This window comes from Humulus lupulus, chromosome 5 (genome assembly GCF_963169125.1).
Source record: "Humulus lupulus chromosome 5, drHumLupu1.1, whole genome shotgun sequence".
NCBI classification, from domain to species: domain Eukaryota; kingdom Viridiplantae; phylum Streptophyta; class Magnoliopsida; order Rosales; family Cannabaceae; genus Humulus; species Humulus lupulus.
Window position 1 is genome coordinate 228,955,500 of NC_084797.1, and position 12,771 is coordinate 228,968,270.

Consider the following 12,771-nt stretch of genomic DNA (forward strand, 5'->3'; position numbering starts at 1 on the left):
TATTTTCATGATTATTTGTTTAATATAAACTTCTATTAAATCCCGAGCATATAGCTAATCTTATTTATAGTGACGTAATCACAGTGGAATATAAATATGATTATATGTTCAAAATAAGTTAGTCCTATGATTAGTCAATGCACTGGATTTACACTGACTTGCCAATCTACAATATGATCTACTTACACATTACAGTGTTATGTTCTTTCCAGAACATTAGCAAAGTAGATAAGACCGGATGTATTTGTTACATCGGACAGGACCGATATTAACAGTTGATAAGATAAGTAAACATACCGTTATTATCTATTCTAGTCATATAATATAGTTGACCATAGGTCAATTCAATCTCAATTCTGAGTGGTTAGTATTCTACCTGATTGTATTATTTGAGTTCTTTGACTTGTTCGTTACCAGCTTACCCTACGGACTAGCCCATACTTACATCTTGGGAACTCGGTAGTATAATTGAGTGGGAGTGTTAATCATAGATATGAACATCTATAGCTTCTGATGAAGAAGTGAAACGATGGTTTGCTTTTAGTTTGGTTCAAGGTGTTAAATGATAGAGATCTCTGTTGATCCCTAAAGAGGGTGTTTTAAAATTTAAACTCGCAAGTGCACGAATCGTTTCGGAATATAATGTTCATGTAAGTACGAGGTCGAACCCATGGGAGTTGACTAACATCAAAAGAAACTATTTCAAACAAAGCAATAATATTCTAACCTAGTTCCAAATATTTGATGAGATTTTGTTTTAGAAAAATAAAAGACAAGTAATAAAAAGATTTAAGATTAAATAGAAAAATGGTTTTCAAATAAGATAAGTAAAATAAGATTATTAAGATATTAGAATCCACAAAATGCAAGTTCAATAGTATTTATAAGTATATTGATTCCCAAGTTTTGATATAGTTGAAATAAATCACACTATATATTTTTTCAACATATATTTTCTATTCAAGCACAAGTTACTCTTTCAAAAATGTAGGATTTTTCTTCACTTATATAAGATATAATTTCTAAGCATTAGTTGTGTTACAACCTAATGAAACTACAAAAAATCAAAGAAATTATGTTTAGGCAAAATATGATACTTATGCTCTAAGAATTAGATGTGAACAATTTAATGAAAAACATTTAATCAAAGAATATCATATTTTTGCATAATGAAGAACTAAGTGTAATATGCTTTAACAATCAACACTAGATGAAAAATGCATATCTTTGATAGAAAAATCCATAAACAATGTTGTACAAATGGGAAATCAACATACAACAAAAAATACTATCTAGTTACATTTTGCTTCATCATCATCTTAATAACCTTTGAAAAAGATTAGAAGCTCATAACTAGATTGAAATAAAAATTACAAAATAACATATTTGACATGCTCTTCAAAAGATGAAAATGGTAGATAGAAAATAGTGAAAAGAAGAGAGAAATATGGAGTGTAGAAGAGGTTGAAAAAAAAGATGAAGAAGAAGAGCCCCCCAAATGGTCTTACAAGACTCTATTTATAGGCAAAATATGGAGATTAAATTAATCAAATTAAAATAAATAAATTGATTAATTTAATTGTGTTGGGAAGTGGTAGGATAAATAGAGTAAGTGTAAGAGTATTGGAAAGATGAAATGTTTGGTTGGGTAAAAGATTAGTGAAAAGCTAGGGTAAAAAAATAAATTAGGAATGTTTATTTAGGTAAGAAAAATAGGGAAAAGTAAATTGATATTTGAGTGAAAAATATTGGGAATGAAAATGTGATTTTTGGGTCTTTTTGGTGGTTGTTTGGTGCTTGGTCTAGGCTGGACCGAAATGGGCTTGGGCCTGCTTTGATGGAGAGGAAAGCTGAGCATGGGATGGGCCTTTGCAGCTGGGCCGAATTGATGCTTGGCGGCTGGAATTTGGGCCTGACCGTGGGCTTGGTTTGTTGATGAAGAGCCAGGCGGCTGGAGCAATTGGTTCTTGGCGCATGGTCACTTGAGGGGAATGCTATATGCTGAATGTTGAGGAGAGTGGACAGGTGGCGGCGTGGAGAGTAGAGCTGGGACCAAGTGCTTGGCAGAGAGAAGAGGAATTGGGCCTGGTGAGCTTGTGGGCTGCTGGAATGAGAAGGCCTTGCCCAAGATTTGCTATTTCTTCTTCATAAATGCCACTTTTATTTCCTTTTCTCTTCTTTTTCAAACATAAAAGTTGCAAAGTTTCTCCTACAAAATAAGTAAATAATAAATTAGAATAAAATATTTTCAGTTATAAAATAACTCATATTAAGTCCATGAAAATACTAATTGAAATTTAATTTACTTTGGGAATTAAGTTCAATAAAATCACATTTTTTTAACTTATAATCTTTCAACATAAATTTCAAATAATTTAAACTACAACATATTATAATAAAATATCTATAAAAACATATAAAAATCTATAAAATTAAAATAAAGCTAATAAATTCAAAAAGTAATTAAAACTTAATAATTTAATTAAAAACTTAAGAACTAAATCATTTTTAGCTTATAAAAAGTGGTAAAATAACTTTATTTTGTAGAGTTATCAATCTCATTTCAGTAATGAAATTAGTTTACTTAAATATCATTTACAAGGAACTAAGTGTTTTAAGGATAAAATACAATGAGGGGTAAAACGGTATTTTAGTCCTATCTCATTGTAGACCGTCTATAGAGGATTGAGTGATAATTATGGTTGTAACAATAGATAATTAATATCATATCTATATTTATTATAGAGCGTTCTATGAATTCAAGAGTGCAATTTCGAGTCTATAGTGGAGTCACGAGGAATTAATAAGTTAGTAAATTTATTTGTTAGATTTATGATAACTTATTGGAGCTTGATTTCATAGGCCCATGGTCCCCAATGTACCTTGGATAAAATCATCTAGATAGTCTCAATTAATTGATTTAATTATCAATTAGAATTATCAAAGTTGACTAGGTCAATTTTGGATAGTTTCATAGAGTTGTGTAATTTTGAGAAGAAAAGAGAAATTATGGAAGATTTATTAATTAAGATAAATTGGTATCTAAACTAATAAATAAATTTAAATCAAAGGTTCAAATTATAAATAATTAATTTGATAAAGGATTTAAATAATTATTTAATTAATTAAATAATTAGAAAATAATATAGGCCTTGATTTTAAGTCCAATGAGCTTATAATCAAATGAGAAATTTCACGGGCCTAAAGCCCATGATAATTTCGACCTAGGGCTTTAAAATGGCTATTATTTTATTGATTTTTTAATTAAATTAAATGGCATAATTGAGTCTATAAAAGGAGTGCTTAGAGAGAAGTCAAAACATAAGTTTAATCATTGGTTTTCTGATAATTTTAGATTCTCTCTAAACACAAGTCCTTTTCTAAGCCTCTTTGTTATTTTCTCGTTTTCTCTCTATATCTATCTCATGTGTTGAGAATTGCTCACACTAGTCTAGGTGATTCTAAGGATACATTGGAAGACTGTGAAGAAAATAGAAGATCGGTTCCGTTTCTTGATAATACTCTGCGACAGAGAGGATACAAGAGTTAGAGAAACTGAAGGAATGACTCTTTCATTCCGCTGCGTATACTGTAAGTATTCTATTCATTGTTTATCTTTGAATTCAATTTTAGAAACATGTTTTAGGCTATCTCATATTAATTTGTTTAATATTAGATGTACATGAAAATAAATAAAGATCTTGTATAAGCTTATCTAACAAGACGCCCTGGAGAAACAACTGGGAGTGGAGTCGACTCTAGGCTCTTCTAAAACCGATTGGCCCAGAAGGTGGAGAAGGCCCATACCGGCATGGGAGAATTCAGGGCCTGGAGTATAGGCCACATCAGTGTGGGAGCTACTCTCCCGCTCCATAATTACTTCGCGTGATTCCATAAGTTGTAGGGGATCGCGTCGTTCCAACTCCTGCCCCAAGCGTACAAGTTGCGCGCGGGATGGCGCATCTTCTGCACGTTTAAAGAGATCCCAGTGCCTGCCCCCGTGAAGGTGTTATATTTTTACAAGTTGGAGTGGCAACTTAACTCTAAGGACAAGACCCGGAATTAATTTTACAAATTGAAACCCCGTGGTAACTATCCAGCTCCATTCAACACTTGGAAGCACCCCCCGAATGTCAGACATTATTGGTTTATGACATTCGGGTTTCTCCTGGAGAAGAATCCCACATTGGTGCTGGACTTTCAACGCGTGGGTAAGTCATTTTTCTTCTTTGTTTACTTAGTTTTTTAGTTTTGTCTGCTCCCCACTCACGTTCCTAGAAAACAGGTCCGTATGCCCAGACTCTACTCACCTAGTCCATCCTGGACCGCAAGAAGTACTACACCACCCTTAGCCCTGAGGAATTGGACGTTGAAGGCTTCGTGACCACGAACAACCTTCAGCTGGTCGAGATGCTTGCCGCCAACCAGTCAATTGATGCCCCTAGCTTCCGGGGGCTACAATGTGAGAGGGATCCCACCCTGAGGGAGGAGCTGGCCCTGGTTCACATCGAGGTCGTGGAGGCCGCGACCAAGTCGGACACGGAGAAGAAGAAGAACGAGCAGGCCCGACAAGCGAAGAGGGTCATGTCTGAAGAGCTGGACAACATTCTTGAGAAGAGGCAGCCAAACATTAGAACTCCCGGAGCTAGCATTTCAAGGCAAGGTAACTCGCCTTTGATTTTAACTTATGCTCCTCATTTTGAGGACTTCGTTAGGAATAGGCAACAGTATCTGTACTATCTGGCCGGGACCGTCAATAAAGTGGGGCTTCCTTGCCCCATTTTTCATGATACACTAACCCTCATATTCTCGTCCGGGTTCTTACAATACGGTAACTTTTTGGACCTAGATGACATGGGGGACCGAATTCATTGTTTTGCCCTAGGGGAGTTGAGTTGTGCCCATTCTTTAGATAAGGGTTCGTCCCAGAGGACTTTAGACTAATATTTCCCTTGTTTTTTAACTTATATCCCCATTCATATACTCAACTAATCGATTTCTTTGTCTATTTAGGGTGAACCAAAGATGTCCAACTTCGTGGCCAAGATGAAGGAGATGATTGAGGCCAGGGTGGTGGCGGCCAAGGCTTCGGCGAAGAGGGCCCCCAAGGGCCCGACCAAAAAAAAGGTGATAGACGAGATCCTTGGGGATTCAAGGCCATTCCCGGAAGTTTCTGAGAGGGATCCAGCTGCGAGTTCTCCCCCCCGGGTAGCGCCCGCCGAAACAATCCCGCCCCGAGCTGCTCTTCTCCAGGTTATTAACTTGGAACATGAGCCATCTGAAGGTGGAAAGGCATAGAAGAGGGCAGCAGACTCGGTCGTTGTAGAGTCCCCCAAGCTGGCCAAGAGGGCCAAGACCAAGGATCTTGCCTTGGCTGAGGAGCATTCCTTAAGGGAGAGCCTGATCATCATGCAACAGATCCCGGATGCGCCCAAGCTCCTCGTCAACCCAGCCTTTCTTGAGGAAGGGGATCTAGTCCTCCAGAAGGAGAGGATGAAAATGGTGTCCCAGGCTTGGGACGATGGTCGGGACAAACGGGATGTGGTGTATCGGGCCATGACCATCTGGCGGAAGGTGGAGCTTGCCAATCGTCTGGAGACTTTCAATGCTCCCCAACCCATCATGGACGATTGGTAGCCGATATCGGGTTTCAGCCTAATCTAGGTCAGGACACGGCTCCGTTGGTTGTGTATTTGCTGGCCTAGGTGGAAACTACCATGTCCACCCTCCAGCTGAAGCGATACGCTACCCTGGCTAGCTAGGATGCCCTGTTCGTCTCTCAGGCCATTCGTCACTAGGCCACCGCGGTAAGTCACATGCCTGTATAAACTTTTATTTTACCATACTTATTGCCTGTATATTTTTTAACTTTGGTTTATTCCAGAACGCCTTGTTGGCCCATAGGAATGCAGATCTAGTGACTAAAATGGAGATGAAGCTGGAGACGGCTCAGATGTAGTTGGAGGGGGCCGTTAACTAGCAGGAAACTGCTAAGGAGGCCCTAGCCAAGGAAGCTGCCCGGATCAAGGCTAACCGCGAGGAGGCTTCCTGGGTTCAAGCCCAGCATGAGGAGGCTTTCTCCAGGAAGGATGCCGACCATAAGAAGTTGGTGGACAACCTAGAGGCAAAACTGCATCGTGTTCGTGGCTCCGAGGCATCGATCAAGGCCCTTCTAGAGGCAGTTGAGGCCTAACTTTGCTAGGAGCGGGAGAAGGTGGCAAATCTTGAGTCCCGGATTCAAGCCTTGGATGGCATGGTTCAGCTGGAGATGAAGTGGAGCGAGGAGGCTTGTCAAGCGAATGAGCAGGCTGATTCATTGCTAGAGGTCACCTTTGATGAGTCCATTTACATGGCCTAGCTCCAGGATAAATTCATGAACCTCCGCGTCTATCCGGATCTGGCTGCAAAAAAGGCTGAATTGGAGGCCAAGGAGAAAGCTGATTCAGAGCTTCTGGCTAGGGACAAACAAGATGAGAATACTCTGGGTGTCCTGGGTCGGGGCGAAGCCTAGGCCTAGGCCTTTGTATTTTAATGAGAGCTTCCTTCCTGCCTTTTTATGTAATTGTACTAATTTTATAGACGCGTATGCGTCCTAGACAATTTTCATTATCCGTTGTTATATATTGACTTTATTTTCCACACAATGATTTCCCTTTTACATTCATCTGTTTTTCCTCGAAATTCACTAAGTGTTTTATCACTCTGCATGAATCTGGGTCGAATGTTGGGTCCTGGTTCCAACGACCGAGACCACTAGGGAAATGTTGTAGAAGATATTTAGCCTGTCCTGAGACCCATGTTCGGGCCTTGACGGCCTGGACCATTTTGGACTTATCAATATAACTTAACTGATTTATCCAGACTATATAGTTCAGGCTCCAACGACCAGGACTGTTAGATATTTCTTTTAGATATGACTTAATTAGCTAACTCGTTCTGAACCTGATGTTCAGGTTCCAACGGCCTGGACTATTAAGGAGTTAATAACTGTCGTCTTATTTATTTATCCCGACTCTGGTGTTTAGGTTCCAATGGCCTAGACCATTGGAGATTAGTAGATTAGCTTATTTTGAGCCTAAGGTTCAGGTTCCAACGGCCTGGGCCGTTTATAAGAATAATTTTAAACAACTTAAACCTAAAATTCATGTTCCAATGGTTTTGGGCCATTATAAAGGAAACATGAATAGGGATTTGGTTATTGTAGTGTCCCAGAATATTTACTTAGCTAGCTAGATAATAGTAGTAGTTGGTATTAGTTTGTAGTATGTTAGTTACCGTGGATTTTGGTACAAGTTGGGAATTAGTTGGAAACTCATAGCAACAGTTATGGATTTTATAAGTTTAACCTATAGTTTAAGAATACTAATTATAACATAAGGTTTGATTAATATTGCTGGTCTTAGATATATTGTTATTATAACCTAAGATTTAGATAGAGCCAATAAGAGCATGACACTTGTCATATGCATGTTTTAAGGAATTAACTATTTTTTATGGATAGTTTAATTAAAAAGAAAGATCTAGAAGCTCTAGAACCTTCCAGCACCTGTTAGGATTGTAATATGACTCATTCAAAACTGCTTATCCAATTCAAATTATGCTGAAAAAGTGCAAATACGTGTTTGATATATCAACGTATGCCGATATATCGCAGCATAGGGGTCGATATATCGCCTACAGAAGATACGAAAAACACGTCGACTTTGCACGAACGATCGAACGGGGCTCGGGAATATAGGGGGAGGCGATATATCGCCTATGGGGGGGGGGGGGTGATATATCGACTCCAAGATGGTTTTTTTTTAAGTTTGGTTTTTAATTTTGAAAATTACCCTTAACCACTTAGACCTGCCTTTGAACGATTTTGACCAAGTTCTGGGCGACTGTTGAACGAAAATTCAAATCTTTTTCATTTTATAATCATTTATTTATTCAAATTGAAAGGGGTTAGTTTCACTCCTTGAACTCTATAAATAGGACCTTGTACTCAGCCATTTTCTTCATTCTTCAATCATTTGATCAGAGCCTCCAAGGTGCTAGTATTACTATAGAGATATACAGTTGGGTTTGGGATAAAAGCTTTACTATTCTAAGCTTTTCTAAACACTTGGGAAGTGAGATTTAGTGTGATTTTGGTATTGAGGTTTATACCAATCCATAAGATCATTCAAGGTATTCTTATTCCTAAGTTCAGCTCTTTATGATTCTATAGTTTTCTTTTATTCAGATCCTAACTCTTTTTTATGCTTCTTGATTAGGTATTTAAGTTCTTGAAACTTAAGGTTCTTCTTGGTAAGCTTCTTCTTGAAGGGTTTAGTGTTATTTTCATCTCTTTTTCTTTAGAAACTCACCCTTTTTACTATTGGTTTATAGGAGTGTTCTAATCCCGTTCTTGTACCAAATATCCCGACTTTTGGTAATGAAAATAGGATAGATTTTATGTGTTTATATGTTATGTTTATGTTATGATATGTTGATGTTATTATATGTATATGTATAATATGTCTTGTAGTCCTTGGGCATATGACTTGTTTAGCTAGCAAGCCCCAAGAATTTATGGGCATATGACTTGCTTAGCTAGCAAGCCCCACAAATTTATGGGCATATGACTAGCTTAGCTAATATGCCCCAAGAATTTATGATGGCCATTAATATTGTAGTCCTATATGATATATGTTTTCTAGTATATGTTTATGATATAGTTTTATGCTTATGATTTATGTGTTAGTAGATTTTTCTTGCTGGGCATTAGGCTCACTCCTTTATTTTTAGCTTGATGCAGGAAAATGATTATGGAAGGCGGAAGGATTCTTGGCAGCTTGGCTTATGTGTTAAGGATGAATGGACTACGTGTTGATCGAGGATGGCGTTATTTAGTCTTTTGAATTATGTTTCTTTTGTAATTTCGCACTTAGTTTTTGAACAAATTGAATTAAAGTTTATGTTTTATGTTTTATAAACAATGGGATCCCATACCATCTCTATCACATTTTATATTTTTATGTTATCTTGTACTTGATACAATGTTTTCGTCAATAAAAATATGTTATTTCTTATGTTTGTATCAAAATAGTAGCTATGTCTAGTAGTTTTAATGGTCCAAGGCCTTAGAAATAGTTAGGTCATTACAGTTATTTGAGACCATGTTAGGTCAACCTATTTTTAGGAGTTGTGTTTTGAGCCCCCGGACCATATAGGTTCGGGTTAGGACTGGGCCTTGAGCCTTGCGTCCTATTGGGTTTTGAACCCCCCAGACCATGTATGTCCGGGTTAGGACTGTGTACGTCCGGGTTAGGACTGGGCTTTTAGCCTTTCATCCTATTTTGATTGGTGTTGGGTTTTGCACCCCAGTCTATACTAGTCCGGATAAGCACTAGGCTCTTAGCTTTGCATCTTGTTTTGTCTTTATTCCTGGACTTACTTGTATAGATGGTCAGACCCCCCAAGTGATCAAAGAGTGTAGTCTTTGGTCACTTATTTGTGTAAAAAATTGAGACGAGTGTAAACTTTTTCTTTCCTTACAACATTTTTTTATGATGTTTTGTATGCACCATTTTCATTAAATAAGAAATCGCCCTGGGGTGTACATTGTTAAATGGAAGAAAAATTAGGAAGGAAAAAACAACAAAATTAGATCCTCCCGACCACTAATAGTGCTGGCGGAGGTGTTCTGCGTTCTAGGCCCTTGGGACCTCCGTTCCATCTAGTCGCCTTAAGCGATACGTTCCCAGACATACTTTGTTCTGGATTTCATAGGGTCCTTCCCAGTTTGGTCCAAGAACCCCCACTCCTGGATCTTGGGTTGCAGGGAAGACTCTTCTAAGGACTAGATCGCTGGTTTCGAATTTTTGGCTCTTAACTTTAGAGTTAAAGTGCCTGGCGATCTTTCCCTAGTACATCTTCAGCTGCACCTACGATTCTTCCCAGATCTCTTCAATGAGATCTAAGGATTCTTGGAGTAAGGCGTGGTTCTGGGCAAGATCGTATGTGTCCCGTCTGTGAGAAGGGACTATCGTTTCTAATGGGATGACCACTTCACATCCGTACACCATTGAATAGGGAGTATGTCTAGTTGACATTCTTTCTGTGGTCCAGTATGCCCATAGGACATGAGATAGTTCTTCCGACCACTTTCTCTTGCAGGCTTGTAGATTTTTCTTTAATGTCCCCTTCAAAATCTTGTTCATAGCCTCTGTTTGCCCATTTTCTTGAGGCCTTGTGACTGCAGAGAAACTTTTGATGATGCCATGTCTTTCATAGAAGTCAGTGAAGTGGACGCTGTCAGATTGCTTCTCGTTGTCGGACACGATTTTGTGAGGGAGGCCGTATCGGCACACAATGTTATTGATGACGAAGTCCAGAGCTTTTTTTGGAAGTGATGGTGCTCATTGGTTCCGATTTGACCCACTTTATGTAATATTTGATGGCCACAATGGCGTATTTTAGTCCACTCTTCCTAGTCGGGAGCGATCCTGCTAGATCAATTCCCCATACGGAAAAAACCCAGGGACTGGTCATCAGGGTTATTTCCATTGGAGGGGCTCGCGGGATCTTCGCGTACCTGTGGCACTTTTCACATTTGCGGACGTAATCAACACAATCCTTCTTCATCATTGGCCAAAAATATCCTTGCCTTAGGATTTTCTTGGACAAGCTGAGTCCGGTCGTGTGATCTCCGCAAAAACCTTCGTGCACTTTGTGCATGATTGCACTCATTTCTGTCCCGGATATGCATCGAAGATATGGCATGGACAACCCCATGCGATAGAGTTTGCCATCCATCATGACGTATCTGGGAGCCTAGTAATAAATTTTCCTGGCGGCAGCCCTATCCGCGACAATCCCCCCGTGGTTAGGTACTAGATGAGATGGCCCATCTAGGACGTAGAGTAGTCTATGGCATTGATGATTGCGAGGGTTTGAATACTGGGCGTGGGAAGATGGTCGATCGGGACGACCCTTGAGAGTTCTGCTTCAACATCCATGGCCAATTTTTCCAATGTGTCTGCGAACACATTCTGTTCCCTGGGGATCTGGCGAAAGAAGATTTCTTGAAAGATTGGAGTAACTCTCGGATTCGCATCACATAGGCAGCCATCTTTTCCCCCTTCATTTGGTATTCCCTTGAAATTTTCCTGAACACCAGTTGGTAGTCGCTGTGGACTTCTATATTTGTTGCTCTTGACTCCCGGGCCAAGCATAATCCGCCTTGCATGGCCTTGTGTTCAGCTTCGTTGTTTAACGCTTTAAACTGGAAGCATATGGCCCTCTGCAACTGATGACCTTGGAGAGATATTAAGATGATCCCAACCCCATCCCCATTTTCATTCGAGGATCCATCTACGAATGTAATGCCCTGGTTACCCCAGAACAGTTACGGTGAACCGGAAATTTGACTCGCTACTCGAGTCCTTTGGTTAAAAACGTGCATCTAAGTGTTATTAACAGGCTAAGGTGGAAAAACAATAAAAATGAAATGATATATTTTATTAAATACATAAAACTGTTCATGGGCCCTTAAAAAACGTTTACAAGTTATTTACAACCCAAAATGGTCATTACTGTTTCAAATTTACAAACCCGCCAACCTAAGCGGCAAAAATAGGGTAAACCCCCTAGTTCCTCTGAGCACTCCTTGGCCGTGGTGGTCAAGCGGCCGCATATGTACACATCACCACCTAAGCTCTCCACTTAAGGTTGGGTGAGCTTTTCTTTCCCTTTACCTGCACCACATAGCACCCATGAGCCAAGGCCCAGCAAGAAAACAGAATATAGCATGATATAATATCAACTATGATCGTAATAATCATTCAGGACTATCAGTCCATAAATAGACGAGTGACAATTGAAAAGTCACTAAGGTGGGTACAGCTCCCTTTAGCCATGTGACGATAGGGTCACCGGGGCTTAACAGATAAATGAACCTTTCACTAGCTTAAACAGGTTAGGTGTATGATGACTAGTCACCAACATAACCTACCTCATGACCATAGAGTCATAACCATGGAACTCTGTTCCCTAGCCATGTGACAAGCAGTCACCTAGGCCTTAGGCCCTGGCTCTGAGTAACTAGCTTAGACTAGTCAAGCGCTTATAAGTTTCATTGACCTTAGGGTCGGTCCAGCATTAATGCCTTAGAGTCATTCAATGTTGATATCGATTAGATCTAATCTTCATTCGGCCCTGCTTTCAGGACGCTTTTGCCGTTTCTGACTCTTAGGTCAGTGTCCTTGACTAGTCAGTGCCATATACAAGTAAACAATATTTGCTAGCATTTAATATGCAATCAATGTCCACATTTATCAACCAACATGCCTCTACAAAAATCATGCATGTCACATACACAGGGTGCAATTTTCTTACCTCTGATTTGAGCGAGAATGAATAAAAGAACGACCCTTGAGAACCATCTGACTTTTAGTCCTTTAGCGGTCACCTAATCATAACCAAAAATGGGATTCCATCAATAAAATGAATAATAAAAGGTTCCCAGACCAAGACCTAGCCACCGGGACATCGAATCCTATTAAACTGGGTAGTAGGAATGATCCTGAGGCCTAAGGTTTGAGTTCCCATAATTAAAACACAATTTTGGCCAAAAATGCCCTTAAGCGTCGCGGCCCTACACCACCCTTGCGCTGTGGCCTGCCCCCAAACAGAAGCCAAACCCACCTCTGCCTGTGCCTAGCACCGCGGCGCTCCTCCTTGCACCGTAGCCCTAACTGCTCAGACAGCAAGCCACCTCCTTCAACAAGCCTTGACCGCGGCGCC